The sequence below is a fragment of the Mobula hypostoma genome, chromosome 8, assembly GCF_963921235.1.
Source record: "Mobula hypostoma chromosome 8, sMobHyp1.1, whole genome shotgun sequence".
Taxonomy (NCBI): domain Eukaryota; kingdom Metazoa; phylum Chordata; class Chondrichthyes; order Myliobatiformes; family Myliobatidae; genus Mobula; species Mobula hypostoma.
This window is the reverse complement of record NC_086104.1, coordinates 29,851,167-29,874,752: the sequence shown is the minus strand read 5'-3', so window position 1 is coordinate 29,874,752 and position 23,586 is coordinate 29,851,167. Positions and strand designations below refer to the sequence as shown.

The 23,586-nt window shown below is 40.3% G+C and overlaps 1 protein-coding gene across 1 annotated transcript in view; it reads left to right on the top strand.

The window, feature by feature from the left end:
• Positions 1-11,386: 11,386 nt before the first annotated feature.
• Positions 11,387-23,586, top strand: part of LOC134350434 (stonin-1) — a 36,693-nt gene continuing 24,493 nt past the window's right edge. Inside the window, exon 1 of the mRNA XM_063055626.1 lies at positions 11,387-11,483. The gene's annotated coding sequence lies outside the window, so the exon portion shown is untranslated. The remainder of the gene's footprint in view (positions 11,484-23,586) is intronic.

The window sequence follows — 23,586 nt, the reverse complement described above, 5'->3', positions numbered from 1 at the left end:
TCACATCACAGTGCTAAGCAGTAATGCACCCATATTGTACTGTCTCAGTACTTTTATATTTGTGTGCTGTAGCACTTTTTATTCACAGTTATTTTGTAAATAACACTATTATTTGCACTTCTGGTCAGATGCTAAATGCATTTCATTGGCTTTGTATCTGTACTTGGCACAATGACAATAAAGTTGAATCTAATCTAGAACATCTGGTCCAGGTGAGATCTACTGTTAGAGCAATTTTTGGGGTTCGCACATGTAGCAAATAAATTTAACTAACTTCAGCCACTAATCTTCAGATATGATTATGCATTGAAGATTAAATTTAAAATGCAGTAAAATGCATACCAGACAGACCAGGAAACAGGCACTTAACCAACTGTCTACATATGCATGAACCCAATCAATATCCCATTGCCTAGACACAGCAGTAATTAACACTTATTTTCTCTGTGATAGTGGGAAAATCCAGGCATTTGAAACTGTTACATGAAGTTCAAAGGAAGAATTGTAAATATGGATTTGTTTGAATTGTCCTGAATTTTTCTTTGATCTTTAGCATATAAAATGTCTGCTAGTTTTGGGTGAAGCAGACCTTCTTCCACTGAAAGAAGTTTCAATATGATGCCTGGTGTACCTTATTTTGTCAAATAAAGTGACTGCTTCATGTGTACCAGTGCTTCTTTTCGGTGACTTCTTTCATGCAATAACATTCTACCTTCAGACCTTTCAGTTTCCCAGGAACTCCTTTCCCTAGTAATTGCAACTTCACTCACTCCTGCCCCCTGACACTCTCAAACTTCCAGCATGCTGCTAATGTCTTCCACAAAGTACTTATTCAGTTCATCTACCATTTCCTTGTCCCCATTACTACCTCTCCAGCAGTCCGATCTCTACTCTCACCTCTCCTTTACATCTTGTATATCTGAAGAAACTTTTGGTATCCTCATTAACATTATTGGCTAGCTTACCTTCCTATTCCATATTTTCCTCCTTTCTGAGTTTTTTGGTTGCCTTATGTTTTTTTAAAAGCTGATCAATCTGTTAACTTCCATTCATCTTTGCTGTATTATATGTCCTCTCTTTGGCTTTTAAGCATTGTTGTGTCATGCTGCCTTTAGAATACTGCTACTTTGGGATTTATCTATCTTGTGCCTTCTGAATTGCTCCCAGAAACTCCAGCCGTTGCTGCACTGCCATCATCCCTGCTAGTGTGCCCTAACAATTAATTTTGGCTGTCTCCTCTCTCATGCCTCTGTAATTCCTTTTACTACACTGTAATACTGATCATCATCATCACCAGGTGCCATGCCCAGTTTGAGCTTTGACTGTCATGGCCCACACACTCCTGTTTCGGGTCAAGTGGTATTCATTGGTATTCATTTCCAGTTCTCTGGCTGCTGTCTCCATCATCATTTGTGTTTGCCTTCCTTTTGCTTTCTTCCCTTCAATCCTTCCCATAATTACTGTGCATTCTAACTCCTCTTTCCTAATCAATGTCCAATGAAGTTACGTTTCCTTTTCATGATCTCATACATTATTTCTCTTCTTTGTGCTTGCTCTGTTCATGACATCCTCGTTAGATATACTGATACATCTGACTTCAGCTTCTCCTTCTCAAATTGCAGGGTGAAATCTATCATATTATGATGACTGTTTCCTAAGGGTTCCTTTACCTTAAGCTCTCTAATCAATTCTGGTTAATTGCACAACATCCAGTTCAGAATAGTAGATTTCCAAGTGGGCTCAACCACAAGATGCTCTAAAAAGTCATCTTGTGGGCATTCTGCAAATTCTCTCTCTTGGAATCTAGCACCAAGCTGATATTCACAATCTACCTACATATTGAAATACCCCATGACTATTGTAACGTTGCCCTTTTGACTAGAGTTTTTTGTTTTCCATTGTAATTTGCAGACCACATCTTTACTACTATTCGGAGGTCTGTATATAACTCCCATCAGGGTCTTTTTATCCTTGCAGTTCTTTAGCTCTACCCACAACGGATTTTACACCTTCCGATCCTATGTCATCTCTTTCTAATGATTTGATCTCATGTTTTATCAACAAAGCAACCCCAACCCTCTGCCTACCTGCCTTTCCTTTTGATACTTGGATGTTAAGCTCCCAGCTATAATCTTTCAGCCACGATTTAGTGATGCCAACAATGTCATATAACGGTGCTACAAGTTGTTCTTCCTTATTCCGTTTACTGTATGCATTCAAATGCCTTATGCCACAGAATGAGTTCACCTCCCCAAACAGCTGAGACCACTGCACTCAGCCGCTTTATTAGCCTTCCTTCACCCTTGGCTCTAATCCTGGATCTCCTGGCCCATATGTTCTGGACCTGAATACTTATAACTCTCCACCTTGCTTTCCTTTTTGACTTTTGGCCGCCTGTATAAAGTCTTCTGTTCATTATCCATCTATTTTTTATTATAAAATGTGCTATATCTATGCAAGTTGTTGACTTGAATCTTTGTTTTGTCCCAACCCAAAATATTTTTAAAATGTCTGTGTATACGAGACATAAGTTTGATTTACTTTTCTTCGCTAAATACAAAATTGGCAAGATCCCAGCATACTACATACTATGACTGAAATGGACAAAATTCCTTCTCACTCATGCTGGGGCAATAGTTTTGCCATCTGTTTTATATCAAATGTATAAACTGCAACATTATCATTACAGTCTATGGTTTTCATAAATTTGTACAGTATGATTTAGTACTATTTAAGGTGATACACTATCATGCATTGAATCTGACATGAACCCACATAGATCATGTAACCTTATTTGACTTCCTGACCACTGATCTGTTGCTGTTTTCCTGGATGCTACATATGTTATAATTGGCCTCCGTGTCATTTACGATGTAATTGGAAAATGTGAGACTTGCTTCCCATGACCACAAGCTGTGGTAATGAGAGTACTGTACAGTTATTGGCAATATTTCAGATTTTTCTTCAACTAACCAAAACATTCTAAATTTAATGCTGCAGCATTATGTTGCAAAACACCAAGATATTCAAATACCATATTAAATTGTGAGTTTCAGGGGGTTTTTGCCTAGTAGGTTACCACATCATAGAGCAATAGAGATGGACACAGGCCCTTCAGCCCATTGAGTCCTTCTGACTATGGTACCCCGCCAGCTAGTTCCAAATCCCTAAGTTCAGCTCATCTCCCTTTAAGCCCCACCTCTCCATGCACCTATCCACGTAGTTTTTAAAGTGTCACTACCGTACCTGCCTCAGCCACCTCCTGTGGCAGCTCATTCCATATATTCAAAGATTCAAAGTACATTTATTATCAAAGTACTTAGGCAGTATACAACCCTGAGATTTGTTTTCCCACTGACAGCCACGAAACAAAGAAAACACTGGAACCTGTTTAAAGTAAGAAGTCAAAACCCCTAATGTGTAAAAAAAAACAAATCATGTGAATGGTTTAAAAAAAAGTGAAAAACACAGAATACAAAACAACCAAATCACGAAAACATTAAAAGAGTCCAGGCATGTTCAGATCAGTTCAATCCAGCACCATGTTCCTCGCTATTTGCAAGCCAGAGCGCCAGTCCACCCCAATCAAAATCACACAAAACTGCAACAAAAAAGAATGACCAGAAACAAATCATAATGCGAACTACAGAATCCAATTCACAAACTGCTTCAATTAAACCTTGCCCAAGACCTATGGACTCTGGCAGCATCAAGTGAGAGACAGAGAGATAGAGATAGAGATAGAGACACCGAGACACCGTTCGTACGTAAGCACCTTCCTCTGGGAGCAGTGAGCAAACGGGAGAGACAGAAACCATTTACACGCAGGTAGATGGTGATGAACACCACCAGCTTTCCGCTCTCATCAATTTCAGTCTTCCTCGACACTTTGATCGGCCAGAAATGGAGTCGATCATGGGCTTATGCCCAATCTCCAGACTTCTTGGCCACCTTCACTTAAAATGTCTCTGAACTCATTTGGCCCAAAAACACACAACCCAAATGTAGATCACAGGCTCCAACAGTAGCAGAAATGAACGAAAAAGTTGAAGTAAATGAAGAAAGTGAAAGAAGTAGTTTTGTGAACTGTCTGAAGGATGTCGCCTTTGGTCACGTTGCTTGCTGACGCCAGCTTGGTCGCCACCCTTTGAGTGAAACAGTTACCCCTTAGGTCCCTTTTAAATCTTGCCCCTCTCATTCTAAATCTCCATTGCTTATCCTGGGGAGAAGACTGTTACTATCCATAGTTTTACATGTTTCTATAGGTCACCTCTCATGCTCCTTTGTTCCAAGGGATACAGACCAGGCCTGGCCAACCTCTCCCTATGACTCAGGTCCTCTGGTCCCAGCAACATCCTTGTAAATCTTTTCTGCACTTTTTCCAGTTAAATTACTTCTTTCTTACAACAGAGTGACCAGACTCTACATTTATAAAATTATGGTGAAAAAGTTGTCTATTATGCCACCATCATACTTATCAATAGTCAATATCTCACTATTGATAGATATGATGGTGACATAATAACTAAATTATAATCTGGTTTTGAATGTGGTTAATAATTTGTAAGGATAAAAAGCATCAACTAATCTTTATAACAAAAACATGTAAACTGTTAGATTGGCATAAGGACCAATAATATGTTGTACATACTATTTATTATAAATTGCACATTGCACATTTAGACAGAGATGTAAATATTTTTACTCATGAATATGAAGGATGTAAGTAATAAAGTCAATTCAATTCAATTCAATAAAGATCTGATTTGCTAATATCCAGCAAGAAGAAATTTGTCCTCTTTTCCCAATCTAGTTTGCATTTGACTCCAGACCCACCCCATGTCGTTGGCTTAAGTGCACTTTGAAGTAGCCTGGCAAATCACTCAGTTGTATCATTAGTGATATGTTCAAACAAAGGAGGAGTATAACTGGACAGATCATCAGATTAAACAATTTCCCCCAGGATCAATAAAGTATGACTATGACTATGACTATGAGATCTCAATGTTGGTGCCAAATATGGATATGGAAAAATTTCTCCTTGACATTACTTAGCAAAATCCTCCTTGCAAACATAGGATTAGTTAAACTGACAGAACTGTTAACATAGACTACATTCCCTCCACATTTGCCCCCAAGCCTGCATCCTCTACCCGCCAAGTAGGAAAAAGGCAATAAATGTATGGTACCTGCTGATTCCATTAAAGTTGTATATGTTAACTCTGAAATATTTTGCAAGACCTTCATTGTAGCTGGACCTGAAGCACAGAGCCACCTGCCAAATGGCACTGTGGAAAGAGAAGGCCTACAGCCCTTCTAAAAGGCAGCTCACTACTAAGTGCAATTAAGGCTCAGCAATAAATGCCGGCTTTGACAGCAGCTCCCAGGTTTTTTTAAAAAAAACCTATTTCTGTTAACCTGCCCTTCAGCTACATAACCTATCTCAGAGTGGTGTAAGAATTCTTTAGCTCCCAAACTAAGGCCATTCTTCCTTATAAGTATATACCAAAGGAATTTTGTGGAAAATGATGTTGGGTCCAACTTGAAAACTCATGGCCAAGTGATTTGTATTTACTTGCTTCCTTGTCTAACAGATGATTTGCATTTTTAGAAAGCTACAAAAGATTAACAAGTATCCTTGACAATTCTGAAGGAATAGAAAGCTTTAGGGCAATGGGAGAGAAAACTGTCTAGTTTAGTGTCTATACTAAACTTTTCTACATGAATGTCTGAAGCCAGCAAATTGGCAGATCATATGGAAATGGAAGGAAATGAGCAGGCCATAGAAAACAAAATTCCTGAAATAGTTCAATTTTTCCCCCCAGAAATTTGGCCTCATGATTTGGTAAGGATCCAGGATCCTTAATTTTAAATGCTAGCATCAAGAAAATTGAATCCCAGTACCAGGAAATATAGAAGATTATTTATAAATTATTACCTCGAGCTGAAAGCCACATGTTTGAAAAGATCTAGATAATTCAACCGGAAATTATATTGAGGCAAACCCAGCTGGCCATTTTAGATTGGAATGAGTCTGATGACTCTGGAAGAAAACATGGACATAGATTGTGAGGTATTCTTTCAATGATCCTTATGTGACTATTAACAATTTACTGACCAAAAACTGTGAAAGTAATATAGGCAAAATATAAGCTAGATGATTAAGAAATTGTTCAGTATTTCCCCCCCAAAAAACTCATTCTGTCACAAGTACTTGGTGTATCATGTGATATTTTGCCATTTCCTTGCCCTTACTTATCTCAGTAACTTACTGATTCTGCTTACAATTATTATAATAGAACCACCAATGAGGAAATGAATAGCTCCCTTCCCTGCCTCGCTTGACAGCTGAGATAAGTTTCAAGCTATAAATTGTGACTGGGTCAACACATGGACATGAGATTCCAGTTAGTGACGGGAAGAATTGTGGGTCTGGTCTGGCAGAACTGGGGTAAGTGGGGAGGCCACAGAGCTGGAACAGAGAGAGGGAGAGAGAGTAGTAGATGGTTACATGGAAAAACAAACACTTTCACAACACTGACCCCCTTCCACAGGATGCTCCTTCACCCTTTCCCTGCCAGGGATCCCACTACACTCCACCGCACAGACCTATTATCCCATACCCTACTCACGGTCTCACCATCCTCTACCCTTCTCCCTCCCCTCTCTCCTCTGAACTCCCTTCTACCCACAATTCCCAGAGCCCTCTCTCCCATTGCCCCTTTCTGATCTGTTCCCTACCCCAGCTTCAAACCCTGCATTGTCTTCACCATTTCTCCTATCCTATCTCCCTCTCCAACTACCCCTCTCTGACACTGAGCAGTCTTTCCCCTGCAGAAGTCTCATCTTTCTCCCCCTATGCCTATACCTGCAACTCAACAAATGTTGTCTCTGACTTGATGTCAAGCTCTTTTTTCCATTGCCTCCACTTCAAAACCTATTTCTTTAGCAAGGATTCCCCCACATTGACAACCCTTTCTTGCATCTCCACACTCTCCCTCACGGAGACCCTCCTCTGGCCTTATATCCTCTCTTGAACTTTTCATTTCCAATTGCTAATGTGACATCAACCAAGTTGACTTCTTCAACCCAGTTGACTTCAACCAAGTTGACTTCTCCCTAGTTGACTTCAACCAAGTTGACTTCTCCCTACTCCAACCTAGTCCACTTTGAATATGTGGCAGTCCAGTCACTTCATGTCAATCCCAACGTCATCATCAAACCCACAGAAAAGAACTGTGCCATTGTACTCTGGTAGACTGACCACCTCCTTGCAGAGCCAGGCAACAACTCTCAAGATACCTTGTACCTTCCCTGGACCATGAACTACCAATGAACATCATGCCACTGTCTCCAACAAAGTTAGAGATCTCATCACATCAGGAGTCCCTTCCATAGTCTGACAGTACCCAAACCATTCATTGCCTGTTTCTATCTCTTACCCAAGATCCACAAACAGGACTATCCACTTCATGCCTTGACCCTGTCATGTCTCCCTTTATCCAATCCCTGGGACACCTCCTAAGCTCAACACCATTTTAACCACTTCCTAATTCCTAGCCCCCACTGCTACATCTTAACCATGGATGTCCAATCTTTATAACATCTCTATCCTCCCATCAAGAACGTTTTAGGTCCCTCTTTATCTATCTGGACCAACGAAAGTTTCCTTTTAGCAACCTGGCAGAACTTATTCTCATTGGCAACAGTTTCTCTTTTGACTACTTCCAGTTTTGACTAGTCAAGGATATAGCTATATACACTCACTTGGGACCTAGCTATGCCTGTCTTTTTGTTTAACCATGTGAAACAATCCATGTACCAATCTAATCTGGTAACCCCTCCCTAATTCTATTTCAGCTATATTGATTGCCATATTGGTGTTACTTCTTAAATTTGTGTGGAACTTGTTACTTTTATCACATTATGTCACCAACTTCCACTCTACCTTCAAATTCATTTGGATCATTTCTGACACTTCTTTGTTGTGAATGGGACCTGAGTCACTGGAGACGCTGAAGCTATTGACATAAATGGTCTTCATTCATTGTGACAAACAGGCATTCTCTTGGCAGAAGACTCAAAGTAATCACGATTTTGCCCTCTTAAGAACAAAGGCAACAGCAGGTGATTCCTTACAATTTAGAAAGCTAAAATGACATTGTTTCCTTCAATAGTTTGAGTCTGACAGTGCTGCCATTGAGATATATATCTACAAAGGACGACACTTCCAAATGCTCAAACATTTCTGTTGGGTCGAAGTAATTCACATCAATGGTCTAAAAGCTTCTGAAGACCAAGAACTCAGATATTCTTGATTGCTATTGTGAGGACTAGTTCTCTGAATACATAAATATTCCAATTATCGAAAGAGCAAATATGCCCATGACTATGTTTGATGCACTAGGTAACAAAATCAGTTCGGTCTGAAAGCTTCCCTGATCTCAATTACAATCATACAAATAACTTAGCCAGTGTTGTCTCTTTGACGTACTGTAGATCAAATAACATACCTCCACTGTCTTCTGATTGGCTGATGTATATGTCTCATGGTCACATCATATTGCAAATCATATCTCGAGCGGCCAATCAGTTTATACATATTTATTTAAAGATATGGTATGGTAGCAGGCCCTTCCAGCCCAATGAGGCCACGCTGCCCTATTACCACCCTCCTCCAGTGTTCATTTGTTCAGTTAATCTATTGATTCATACATCTTTGGAATGTGGGAGGAAATCAGGGCACACAGAGGAAACCCACATGGTTACAGGGAGAACATACAAACTCCTTACAGACAGTGGCAGAGTTAAACCTGGTCACTGGCACTGTAATAGTGTTATGCTAACCACTGGAGTCATAGAGTGAAACTGCATGAAAACAGCCCAACCCGTCTGTGTGTTGCCCCTAGCAGGTTTACAAATCTGTCAACACACATCAAAGTTGCTGGTGAACGCAGCAGGCCAGGCAGCATCTCTAGGAAGAGGTACAGTTGACGTTTCGGGCCGAGACCCTTCGTCAGGACTAACTGAAGGAAGAACTAGTAAGAGATTGGAAGTGCGAGGGGGAGGGGGAGATCCAAAATGATAGGAGAAGACAGGAGGGGGAGGGACGGAGCCAAGAGCTGGACAGGTGATTGGCAAAAGGGATATGAGAGGATCATGGGACAGGAGGCCCAGGGAGAAGGAATAAATAATGGATGGGGTACGATGGGGAGGTGGGGCATTAGCGGAAGTTAGAGAAGTCAATGTTCATGCCATCATTACAAATCTGTCCTTTCAATTTGATGTCACACCTTTGCCCTCATCCCCAAAAGAGATTAGTGACAGAATTATCTTGCCACATTGCCAGTCACATCTTCCTCCCTTTCTGCTTTACAGTGACCACTCTCTACTTGACTACCTCATCCACTCATGCCTCCCAATCCCCCTACCCTGGCATCACCTCAAACTTCCCCAGATTAAAATCCATCTGCAATTTTTGTTTCCCAGTTTTCCACCTGATCTATATCCTGCTGTATCCTTTGACAACCTTCATCATCATCCACAATCCCTCTAACATTAGTGACATCTGCACTCTTATTAATCAGACTGCATACATTTTCACCTGAATCACGTTTGTCAGAAAAAACATGCCTATAGCTGTATGACCATGCTAATTTTTCATCCTGAATGATCATGCTATTTTTTCATCCAGCTAAAAGCTTAATCTTTTGGACCAATCTACTTTGAGGGACCTTGTCAATAGCTTTACTAAAGTCTATCTAGACAACATCCACTACCCAATCTTCTTCAATCACTTACTCAAGAAGCTCAATGAAATTTCTTTGACAGGACCTCCCCTGAACAAAACTAATCTTAGTATCCCCAATAGGTCCATTTTGCCCCCCAAGATATAAGTACATCCAGACGCTGAGAATGTTAGAACATAGATTACAATGCAGTACAACCTATGAACTTGTGCCAACCGTTTCACCTGCTCTAATCCTTCCCTCCCACATAGCCCTCCATTCTTTCATCCACGTGGCTTTCAGCCCTTTGAATGGACCTAATGTATTTGCCCCTAACATTGCCCCTGACAAGCGGACTTGGTGGGTCAAAGGACCTATTTCTGTGTTTTATCTCACTGCGAGTCTCTGACGTTTATTGCCCACTTCCAATTGTCTGGAATCGAGGATTAACAAATATCTGTTGACAGTCAACTTCAGTAGTGGGTCAGATGTCACAAGGAAACTCACCATATGAATCAGGTGGGCTTCTACATCAATAAAATTATAACAATGTCACCATTCCTGAGTCTAGCTCTTCTTAGATAAAATATAACGTCCATATTTATTTTAGCTGTTAAGTTTACATTCCTCATCGGTGTGATTCATGCTTAAACTACTGGGAGTCCAGAAATCTGTTTACCTGACCAGATTACCGCCTCCTGCCATTGCAGAACTAATAAAGACCCAGGGAGGTAAATTACTCCGCTCGTTTTTACAACTTACTTTAAAGAACGCTGTTGGTATTTAAGGTCAGATTTTCAGTGGAGGAGTGTATGACATGTTTTTGACAGATCAATAAACTCATTAATGTCCTCGGCCACTTCAGTGAACACACCGGCTAGCTTCGGAGGACGGATTGTGCCGATGCTTTAGCTACAAAACAGAATGAAACAAGCCCCAGACAAGAGCGCCAAATGAAACCTCTCATTGCTCTACACGGTCTGGACTCTCATGAGACCTCACAGTGCCTAACTTTTTTTTGGGAGGCTGTTAACTTCCTTTATTGTGCGCTTCCCACAATCCAGCACCGTGTTTGTGTCCCTTTCAGCCAGCAGATATCCCCCGGTTTCAGATGAAAGTAGCAAACCCCCCGACAGCGAACTCATCAACTTAGTTCTTTGTTAAACTGTCTGGCTAAGCAACCGTATTTCTCACTGTTTCAAATCAGTGTGCCCCGTGGACTGTCAGTCACTTTCGGAAAAGACCGCACCGTCACCGTGAAGAGCAAGTCGACGAACTAAACTTTCACTGTTATGATGTTTTGATTAAACACCGGATATTTCAACTAAAAGACTGGAACTCGAGAAAACAGGAAGAGAGAACATAACTGAGTTAATTGAATGTTTTCAGATTTGCCTGCGGGAAGATAATACCCCCGCAATTAAATATATGTTTTTTTTTTAAAAAGGATGTGCTTTTCCTTCAGACATTTCGTTGGAAGCCTGTCTGCCTGCCACCGCTGTCTGTAATGTGCGGTCTGCCTCAGTCGCTGTAGCCCGGAGCAGAGTGATGACCTCTGTGTCCGCTCAGGCAGAAGCGTAGAGCTTTCCCGTGCCATTTTGAGAAGTTCCAGGAGTTTTATCCACTGTGATTCGCAGTTTTTTCCCCCTCTCCATTAAAGAGCAGAGCCTGGAAGAAGTAATGGCACAGTTGGTGATGTAAATCAAATTTTAAAAATCTAATCGCTGTTCCAAGTTGGATAACTGACATCGTTGTGTAAGTACCTCTGCTGTGTTCCGTACGTTTCATTAATTTCACATTCAGAAAACAGCTCCGCGGATTTTAGGGAACTTGCTCTGTGTTTGAAGGCCAAGCATATCACAGGCTCACAGTTTCTGTCATTCAGCGGATAAAAATAGATGTAAACACAAATTGGAAAGGTCGAAAAACTGAAAAAAAAAGAATTATTGAGAAGTTTACAGCTGGGATTCTTCATCCAACATCCAAAATAATTTTGCAATTTTTAATCGATTTCCTTTCATGAATACCAAGCTTCAATGGGTCCACGCAGCCACTTCCTCAGCTTCGTGGTCTCCTTCACAGACAGCAATTACCTGAATCAGAATGTGTAAGGCAATGCATTTGGACGCTTTCCAGGGAAGGTGTCTAAAAATCAGTCGCCATAACCTAGTAAGTCCTGGATGGTAGAAGCCAGCTCTGGTTCAGCTCGGAGCCAAATTCCGGGCCATCTGATGTGTCGAGCTCAGTTACACGCTATTTTTAACCTGTGGATCTGTCGAGAGTATAGACGCAGCATTTTCTCTTTAAAATTCGGAATAAATTGCTGTCAAGTGGCGCGTAATAAATGTCAGGCTTTTACTATTAGTATAATGGCAGAATTTAGTTTCGTCAAATGACGTTTACGGCGCGATCTGGATAACTTACGAATAGTATGAAAGTCAGAGTCATACGGCACAGAAAAGGGTCCTTCACTCCAGCCTGCCCGTGTTGACCATTATGTACAATCTTAAATAACCCCACTTACCAGCACTACGGCTAAATAAATAGTTAACAGCATAACTGGAAGTCTCTAATAATAGGGTCGATCTTCAAATAACTTCGATGATTTTTATTGCAATAACATTTAACATGAAAAATGCCACTTCCGTGAAATGCTGTTCATTTGTGTGGCCAAGACACGACTGGATGCAACAATGCTCATTGCATCTTGTCGGAGGGGTTTGGAGAACGAAAGCCTGTTGCAGTTATACAAAAAATGGCATTTCCTGCCCCATTCTTGAACCTGATAACACACACGATTCTAATCAAATAACAGAGGTTTTTACATGGTAAGGGTGCCTGATGCGAGTAGTTACAGAGGCCTGAGAACACTAAGCATATTGTTCGATAGAGGGAAGAATAAAAACATTTTTGTGGGTGTGATATGGAAGCTAAAGTCAAGGATGGCTCTATAATTTCAGTGCCATGTCTGAGTTCCAAGCTATAATTACCTTAAACATCTCTGTCTGTAATGGTGTTTAGAGACGGCAGTCACAGGAGAGGCAGAAGTTATAATTGAGTACAAAACAGGAAAGAATGTTAATGTCAGGTACAGAACACTGGAAAAATTGCCTCTTGTCAGTAATGAGATGATTTTAGCTGAAACCGTGATAATTTAGTACCCACAAAAAATGCTGGAGGGTCTCGGCTGAAACGTCGACTGTACAAAAAGTACATAGGTGCTGCCAGGCCTGCTGAATTCCTCCAGCATTTTGTGGATTTCCAGCATCTGCAGAATTTCTCATTATTATTCAGTACCCTTTGAGTTAGGGAGTGTGTAATCAACCGAGTCACTGGTTATTGACAGTCAGCACTCGGGGGTGAGAACAGCGTCAGATTTGGTTATGACCACATCCACAGCACCAATAGCTGAGTGATGAGGACTGTGAAGGGTAATCCCTGAAGCACAACTATCTACACGGTGCAGAGTCCCTTCTTTTGGACATAAATGGTTGATTGATTTGTTCTCACTGGAGAAAATCAAAGCCTCGGGTGTGTAATTGGTATCCACGTGGGCATAAATGTTCAAATGAACAACTAGATAATTCATGATTCTTGATACTACCATTTCAGATGAAGAGTCAAAACCGGAAATGCTCAGTTTCATTTCCTTTCACCAATGCTGTCTGACCCATTCAGTTCCTACAGCAAACAAAAGAAAATCTGCAGATACTAGAAATCCAAGTAACACACACAAAATGCAGGAGGAACTCAGCAGGCCAAGAAGCATCTATGGAAAAGAGCACTGTCGACATTTTGGGCCAAGACCTTTCATCAGGACATGATCAGGACAAATGGTTGTGATGAAGGGTCTCAGCCCTACACGTCGACTGTTTTCCCTTTTCCATAGATACTTCCTGGCCTGCTGAGTTCCTCAAGCATTTTGTGTGTGTTGCTTGAGTTCCTACAGCAGATCGATTTTTGCTCCACATTTCAGCATCTGTAGCCTCTTGTGTCTCCAACCTAATACTTATCTTGTTTTTCCCTTTGTTGGCCTAATTGCTCTAATTCTAGTCCTTCTTTCTTTGTGCCTGTCTTTCTCTTCTCATTATTTTACTTGGGTAACTAGCAATTTGCTTGCAGCAGTTACTGCTATAATGATATTTATAGTTTCTTAGATTTTTAAGGCCTACTTCAGCAGGTGCTTTACCTTTAAACATATTTCCCATCTTTGAATGGGCATTGTCTCAAGTCAACCTTCTAAACAGTCAGAAAAAAGTCTTTTCAAGGCTCAGGATTGTTTAATGTAATTTCTTGTACACAAAAACAATGAAATACTTGTTAATCCTGATCTGAGGAGGCACAATTATAATAAAACACAATAAATATAAAAACATAAGATAGTGTATGTATGTATATATATATATATATGAGAGAGAGAGTGAAGCATAAGGTGACTGACAGGAAATAATATAGTAGTGAAATTAGAGGTGTTGATCAGTCTTACTGCTTGGAAAAAGTAACTATTTTTAAGTCTATCAGTCTGGTGTTCCTGGTGTGGATGCTATGCCTCCTCCCTGATGGGAGTGGTATAAACAGACCATGAGCAGAGTGGGTGGGATCCTTCATGATACTACTGGTCCTTTTCCAGCAACTTACTGTATATATGTGCTTGATGGCGGGCAGGCTGGTGCCAGTGATGCATTGGGCAATTTTGACTAGGTGTTGTGGAGCTTTTCTGTCCACCACAGTGCAGTTTCCATACCATGCAGTGATGCTCTCTAGAAGGACGTGTGTATGGATGTGCAAAGTCCAATTCCCTTCAGCCTCCTCAGAAAGTAGAGATGGTGATGAGCTTTCTTAGCCATGAGAGGTTGTACACACTCCCTGGAGTCTGAAGCTGCTTGCAGTTTCCACTGCCACGCCACCCATGTAGAGTGTGGTATAAGTTCTCCTGAAGTCACTTTTGAATTTTGAACTCAGTGGGTCAAGCAGCATTGTGAAGGCAGGGGGATAGTCAATATTTTAAGTCAAGATCCTGCATTAGGACATTGCGTCTCCATGTTCTAAACAGTGATGGTTCATTGTTAATATTTTTAATAAAGTTGTTTGCTTTGAGAAATTCTGGGTGCTTACCCCATCTTCGTAACTTCTCAAAGTTTAAAATCCTTCCCATGATTTCCCAATCACATAATGGTAAAGCAAGAACTGCAGATCCTGAAAACCTGCAATGAAAACGGAAATAATAGATCCATTTTTCTGAACCTAATCCCAAAAAAGTAGTTTCAGAGAAGTCTTCTTTGTATTTTTGCAGTAACAGTGAGATTAGGGGCTTGGAAATGAATATACTCAATCTGTCAACATTGCAAGTCTGAATGATGAGGTAATAAGTTGGTTAGCTGCCCTGTTCGTCAGTACATTATTTTCTTTTATAAAGGCAAGATCCAGCATTTTATTGATTTTATTCAAGCAGAAAAATTAAAGCTATCTTTAAAATATGTTTACAGCATTAGGTAAAGTTAGGTGCAAGGGCTGTTTCCTGGATAACTGGTATCTTAATCTCTTCTACAGTGCTTATTGAATTGAATCATGTCAACTGTATCAACATAAACTGTTCACAGACCAAACATTGCATTAGCTCAATGCAGAGCAAAGGGGCAGAATTTCTGGATGTGTGTATTGGTTGGTAGCTTCACTGAGTTTAATGTAAACCCAACAATTTTTCCTGTCCATTTGTTGTTGTTTCACTAGATGGAAAATTGTGGGTAGGCCTGCTGCGAATTCCCAAAATACTTGGCTGGTGGTAGAGGCTTCCTGTCAGTCATGCACATTTTTATAAATGTCCATAAAAATTCCTGAACCTCTCCTTAAACAGTTTGTCTTAAATACAGCCTAAGTGGAACAGCCACTTCTGCAATTTTACCGTTTTCTTTTCCTAGTCTCTGCTATGATCTCACCACGAGGATCATTAGATAGTTGGATGAGATTATCCAAATTCATTTATCTGGAGAGAAAGCACTTACCCCACTCATCAATTTAGATCTCAAAGATGTTGGAATATGGTATTAGTTCACAGGACTAATCATCCTTTTAGTTTTGCAGGCATGTTTTCAATATGTCTCATTGCTGGAGAACTTGTAATCCTTGGAGACTTGCATGTTCTGCACTGCTTCAGCTTGTAGCCAGAGAGAGAAAAACAGAAAAGCATTTGGCTTATTATTATTCCGAAACCAGGAAAAGAGCTTTAACAGCAGGAGCAAAAATCAAACCTGCTCCAAGCTAATAGTGAAACAAAATAGATTCAGAAACCCAAAATATAAACAGAAACAGAGCTGGTCAAAGAAAGTTGAGGACCTTCATTAGAGCTCTAAATGGAGAAATTTTTTTCACTGAGAACATTAAGATTATTATTCATTTCCTCTCCTTGGTATTTCTGTGCTGCTATTGTAAATTGAAATTTGACATAAAAGCAAGTGGTTGCTATTTAATTACCTGCAAACATGGAAGAGCAAAGCTTTCATTAATCTGCAGGAAAGGGTCCAGCCTGTTGCAGCATGATGTAATGTGGCTTTACATCTGTAATATTTGGACTGATTTTCTTTGATTCATTATCAGAGACTCCTCGCCTGACCATAATGCTTCCACCTCACACCCAGCACTTTGGCAGGACCTAGAGCAGCACAGGCATTGTGTCAGTTCAGGCAGCTGGATGAACTCACAAAAAAGCTTTGATTGCCAGTCAGAACCAAGCACCTGGCTCTCTAGCTGTCAAGCTTGTCACCGCTCTCCGAGCCATTGAACATGAGTGAATGTCAAGACACCTGCAAACTTTAAACACTTGGAATCTGTTAAAGACAGCATTATCATAAACTATAGAATATTACAGCACAGTACAGACCCTTTGGCCATGATGTTGTGCCAACCGTTTAACCTATTCTCGGGTTTAATCCAACCTTTTCCTTCGGTGTAGTCCATTTTTCTATTATCCATGTGCCTGTCGAAGTGATTTTTATATGTCCCTAATGTATCCAGCTCTACTTGTAAGACATGCTCTCTATTTCAGACAGCATCCTGGTAAATATCCCCTGCACCATCTTTAAAGCTTCCAAATCCTAAAAAAGTTTACATGATAAATATTTTGAAATTCATGTACTTACAAAAATAATTTAGAATAACTGATGATGTTAAAGAGATAATAAGTAACAAGGTATACTGGTACAGTGGAACATCTTGTGGAATGGCTGCTGCACAGTGCAGGAAACTCAGGCTCAGATCTGATCTCTGGGACTGCTCACGTGGAGTTTGCATGTTTTCTCTGTCATCATGCGGGCTTCCCCCGTGTGCTCTGGTTTCCTCCTACATTCAAAATTCATGCAGGTTTGTAGGTTAATTTGCCACCGTAGATTGCCCCTGATTTGCAGGGGAGCAGCAGAACTTAACAAAGATAAATGTGGGGAAAATTTTAAAAAATAAGATTAATGTAGGGTAACGTAAACACATGCTTAATGGTCAACATAGTCTCAGTGGGCTTATGGGTCTGTTTCTATACTGTATGTGTCCATGATTCTACATTCTTCCAACATCCAACTGCAGTGGTGCTAGAAAGTCTGTGAACCTTATACAATTTTCTCTATTTCTGTATAAATGTGAGCTGAAATGTGATAAGATCTTCACACAAGTCCTAAAACTAGATAAAGAGAACCAAATTAACTAAGTAACACAAAAATATTGTTCATTTATTTATGGAGAAAAATGATCCAATATTATATGTATTTGTTAGAAAAAGTATGTGAGCTTTTGCTCTCAGTAGCTGGTGTGACCCCCTTTGTATAGCAATAATTTCAACCAGACGTTTCTAGTAACTGTTGATCAGTTCTGCACATGGGCTTGGAGGAATTTTAGACCATTTCTCCGTTCAAAACTGCTTGAACCATGGGATACTGGTGGGCTTCCTTGCATGAACTGCTTGAGTCAGGCCCCTCCACAATATTTCTATAGGATTAAGGTCAGGTCTTTGACTCGGCCATTCCAAAACACAGATTTTCTTCTTTTTAAACCATTCTGTTATTAATTTACTCTTGTCTTTCGGATCATTTCTTGTTTCATTATCCAACTTCTATTGAGCATCAGGTGAAGGACTGCTACCCTGATGCTCTCCTGTAAAGTGTCTTGATACAATTTTGAATTCAGTGTTCCCTCAACGATTGCAAGCTATCCAGACCCTGAGGCAGCAAAGCTGTTTCTTCCACCATGCTTCACAGTTGGGATGAAGTTTTGTTGTTGGTGTGCAGTGCTCTATTTCCTCCAAAACATAGCAATGTGCATTTCTGCCAAAGAGTTCAACTTTTGGCTCATCTATCCTTAGAACAATCTCCCAGAAGCATTGTAGAGCATCCTGGTGGTCTTTTGCAAACTTGAGATGTACAGCAATGTTTTGGTTTAGAGAGAAGTGGTTTCCTACACAGTGTCCTTCAATGAACACTATTCTTATTCAGTGTTTTTTTCTTATAGTGGACACATGAAAAGAGACTTTAGCAAGTTCTAGAGATTTCTGCAGGTCTTCTACTGTTACCCTTGGGTTCTTTTTCACCTCCTTCAGCATTGCATCTTGTGCTCTTCGTGTGATCTTTGCAGGATGCCCACTCCGAGGGAGAGTATCAACAGTACTGAGTTTCCTCCATTTATAGACAATTTCTCAAACTGTGGACTGAGGAACAATCAGGTCTTTAGAAATGCTTTTGTAACCTTTTCCATCTTCATGCATTTCTACAATTCATCTTCTAAGGCCCTCTGAAAGTTCTTTTGGTTGTGGCAAGGTGTACATAAAAAGATCTTTCTGGAGAAGAGCAGGCTGTCAGTAACCTGACTTTGTATGTCTTTTTTATGTTACAGGACACCTCTACAACCCACCCTTCAATCTCATCTTATTGATTGGAACACCCAACTCCAAATAGCTTTTGTAGAAGGCATTACCCCAGAGGTTCACATACTTTTTCCAACAAATATATGTAATAATAGATCATTTTTCTCAATAACTAAACGAACAAGTATATTGTTTTATGTTGTTCATTTAATTGGGTTCTCTTTATCCAGTTTGAGGAGTTATGTGAAGATCTGATTTGCATTTACCCTATCTATACCCGTTCTTAATTTTGTATACCTCTATTAAATCTCCTCTCAATTTTCTATGTTCTAAGGGATAAAGTCCTAACTTATTCAATCTTTCCATATAACACAGGTCCTCCAGACGTGGCAACATCCTTGTAAATTTTCTCAGTAGTCTTTTTTTTTCAAATGTTTTTATTGTGAAGCAACATCAGCTTAACCACAACCGACAATGTCCTAAAGTACAATGCTTCTTTTTTCTTTTCTTTCTTAAAACATAATGAAAGTCAAATGAATGTATGTGTAGTAAACAAGCAAAAAGCAAAGGAAACCCTACCACCCCATCTCCTTTCCCCTTCCTAGCCCTACCCTCCCCTCACCCCTCCCATATGTGCTGTTTAGGTCTACCGCCCCCCATACTTAGCTGTCGGTCTCTTCTAAATACAACAGTAATGCTTGCCAGATTTTTTCAAATTCCTTGAGTCTGTCCGTGATAATGTATCTTATCCTCTCTAGGTGCAGAGTATCCATTAATGCAGCCAGCCATTGTCTGAGTGATGGAGTTTCCTCTTTTTTTCAGAACATCAGTATGAGTTACTTTCCATTAAGTATGCCATAGGTCAGGAGTTGTTGCTGAGTAGCCTGGAGTTTATTTGACCTCACAGAAGTTCCAAAAATTATTAAAACGGGGTCTGGTATTATCTGAACCTTTAGTACCTTCAATAGAACCTCAATTATTTGCTTCCAATACTCTTGTATCCTGGGACACAAAGCATAACTATGTAACAAATTTGCCTCCAAGGACTTGCATTTCTCACACATTGGGAACATCTCTGTAGTCTTTCAACTGTATTTCCCTCGCTCCTGTAGGTAGGTGAACAAAACTGCACACAATACTCCAAATTAAGCCTCAACAATCTCTTACACAACTTCAACATAACATCCTAACTCCTGTACTCAATACTTGGATTTTTGAAGGCCAATGTGCCAAAAGCTTTCTTTACAACCCTATCAACCTGTGACACCACTTTCAATAAATAATGGACCTGCATTCCCAGATCCCTGTGTTCTACTGTAGTCCTCAATATCCTACCGTTAGTTGTGTAAGACCTACCCTGGTTGATCCTACTGAAGTGCAATACCTCGCATTAAATTCCACCTGCCATTTTATAGCCCATTTTTCCGGTTGATCTAGACCCTGCTGCAAGCCATGATAGCCTTCTTTGCTGTCCACCACACCACCCAATCTTGATGTCATCTGCAAATTTTCTGATCCAGTTCACATTATCATCCAGATCGTTGATATGGATGACAAACAACAACAGACGCAGCACCAATCCCTGCGGCACTCCACTAGTCACAGGCCTCCAGTCAGAGAGGCGGCCATCTACTACCACTCTCTGGCTACTCTTACAAAGCCAATTTACCACCTCATCTTGAATGCTGAGCATTGAAACTTCTTGACCAACCTCCCATGCATGACTTTGTCAAATGCCTTAAAGTCCACGTAGGCAACATCCACTGCCTTGCCTTCATCAACTTTTGAAAATCTCTATAAGATTAGTTAGACATAACCTACCACGCACAAAGCCATGCTGATTATCCTTAATCATTCCATGTCTATCTAAATACTTATATATCCAATCCCTCAGAACATTTTCCAATAACTTTCCCACTACTGATGTCAGCCTCACCAGCCTATAATTTCCTGGTTTATTTTTAGAGCCTGTCTTGAACAGTGGACCAACAAATGGTTCAAATGGTTCTGTTTATTATGATAGAATGTATACAGTATACAGCCTGAAATATTTAGTCTTTGCAGACATCCACAAAAACGGAAGAACCCCAAAAGAATGAATGACAGATAAATATTAGAACTCCAAAGCCCCCTCTCCCCCTCCCCGTGCAAGCATCAATACATCAAAGTAACCCCTCCCCCATCCATTTCAGCAAAAAAGGGTCAGCACTAACCACCCACCAAACAAGAGCAACACTCTATTGTTTACCCGACAGTTCGACAGGCCACAGGCTCTCTCTCTCACTAATAAGAGATGTCACATATTTCGCAGCGAAAGGGGAAATTAAGAGTCACTGTTATGGTGTCATTCTGCCGCGTCGCTTTTTATTCTGAGATTCTCCGACTTGAGAAATAGCAGCAAACTTTCTGCACCATCAAACAAGGGTAAGAAGGAGAGGGGGAGGGGAGAGGGAGAGGGAGAGGGAGGGAGAGAGGGAGAGAGGGAGAGAGGGAGAGGGAGGGAGAGAGAGAGAGAAAGAGAGAGGGAGAGGGAGAAAGAGAGAGAGAGAAAGAAAGCAATCGCTCGGCTACAGAGACCTCTATCCATACATCCTCCGCAGCAAAATCCTGATGTTCCTTCTCCCATGAGGCCTCAGTTGGCAGCACTGATCTGGAATTGGTCGTCTATAGGACCACACCCCACAGGCTCCATCTTCCAAGCTGTGCCTGGAGAATGCCCATATTGGCTATCCTCCAATCCTCTGGTACCCAACCTGTCACTAAGGATGATTTAAATATCTTTGCTAGGGCCTCATCAATTTCTGCACTTGCCTCCCACAGGGTCCAAGGGACCACCTTGTTTATTATCATTGACACATTATGAAATTTGTTGTTTTGTGGCAACGTTACAGTGCAAAACATAAAGTCATTATAAGTTACAATAAAAATAAACAAACAGTGCGTAAGAGGAATAGTGACGCAGGGTTCATGGGTTCATGGGCTGTTCAGAAATCTGATGGCAGAGGGGAAGAAGCTGTTCCTAATACTGTACATTGAGTGTGGGTCTTCAGGCTCCCATGCATGTAGTGGTCCGAAGAGGACATGTCTCAGATAGTGAGGCTCCTTAATGATGGATGGGATGTTCTTGAAGCACTAATTTTTGAAGATGTCCCTGATGATGGGGTAATCACTGTTGATGGTCAGACCTGGAAATGGGGAAAGTTTTGAGAGGAATTATTTATGGAACTCACTCATGCATTAACTGCTAATTGGTAGCAGACAACACTGGAAGAGGCCCATTCTAGCCCCTGAAGTGGTCTTGCTGCATTGCAATAAGGTTTAAATGTGAAATAATTAATTAACTATATTAAAACAACTCAATACTTCATTTGATACCTAAAACAAGAACTTCAGATTGTGCACTAAAATCAGAACAATTTTAATAGAAGATAAACGATCCTTTTTGTTTCTAGAGAAGTAAGTATAGTCTAAGATATCTGGTCAAATTTGCTTTTAGAAAGGCATAATTCTGGAGCTGATAATGGCTCACATAGGAGAGATTGCAAAATTCCTTAGTGCTTAGGTAGAATATATTATTTTCCGGGATTTTCTCTTTCTCTTGAACAATATAAACATTATCTGAAGTTGGTTCCAGAGGTGAATCTTCTGGACAATCACCCTATCACACCATCTTAATCAGTTTTCTTGAGGCTTCTGACAAATAGTTTATAATTTATGTTTAATTTATATTTTTCTTGTGAATGCTGCTTTTCTGATGCTATGTACCAGTGATGCTGCTGCAAGTAAGTTTTTCATTGCACTCGTGTAAACATACTTGTGCACATGACAATAAACTTTACTTTGACTTTGACCCTTGTCTTGAAATGGCAGAAATGAGCAAATGACTTTATATCAGCACTGTACTAACAGTCATGTGTGAATACTCGAACTGTGCTAAAGACTGAGTATTCGTAGTTTTCACAAAAATGAAAATATCCAAGTGCAAACTATTGATTTCTAGTAACACAATATTAAATTCCTATAACAAATTATGGCCAAACCTGAATCATTGGCCTTTCAATATGAACATTATACATGTGGCATTACACAAATGCCTACTGCAAATGTGACATCCCAATTTAGCTCAATTGCTCTCATCTCCTCAAAGAAATTACTCTTTTCTAATCTTCTTGTTTATTTTCTATATAGAAAATGTGTCTAAAATTAAAGAATTTGTAACATGCAATACTGAAATATGAACTTAAGAGTAAGAGAGGATAATATGACAGGTGAAAGATTATAGATATCGTTTGTTGTTCGTTTCCGCACCTTTCAGCTCGATGCTCAACCCAACATGGATGGAAAGTGTACAAGGAGCAGCTGGATTCGAGCCTGGGACCACTTGCCTTGAAAGCCGGTGCAGATGCCACTACACCACCAGCCAGCTGATTATAGATAGATCACACTGCTTTTCCCCCGTGAAAGGCTATTTCATATGTATATAGGAATTACATCTGTTTTTTTTTAATCAGATGCTTGGACCTTTTTGACTGCCTTTGAGACTCTGGTCCTGCAGTGATTTCTTGATCTAAAGAATGTATGACATCCTGACTAGTTTTTTCCTTCATTTGAACAAGATATAATTTTGTACTGCAGTATTATCACTACTTCCCACTTCGGCACTTCATACGTATTCATTGGTTTTTGTACATTCACTTTCATATGTTGTTTCTGCAGCTTCTCTTGGCCTCTTCCCAATGAGTTGTTAGTATGTGAATCATAATTTTGCTTTTTCTGTTCAAACTATTATGCCGCCACTTTTCTCTGAGCTGGGTTGCAGTCAACCCATCTGCACTCAGAGTCTGTGATATATCAACAGCTCCACCATGCTGTTATCCTGTGGCATTGTACGGTGCTAGAGTTGGAAATGAACAAAGATAGCTTATAATCAGTGCCAAATAACTGTAAGATGCTTTTCTTTTCACATGTTCCTTGATAATGGATACTGACCTTGAAGCTGCATTATTTGAAGCTGAG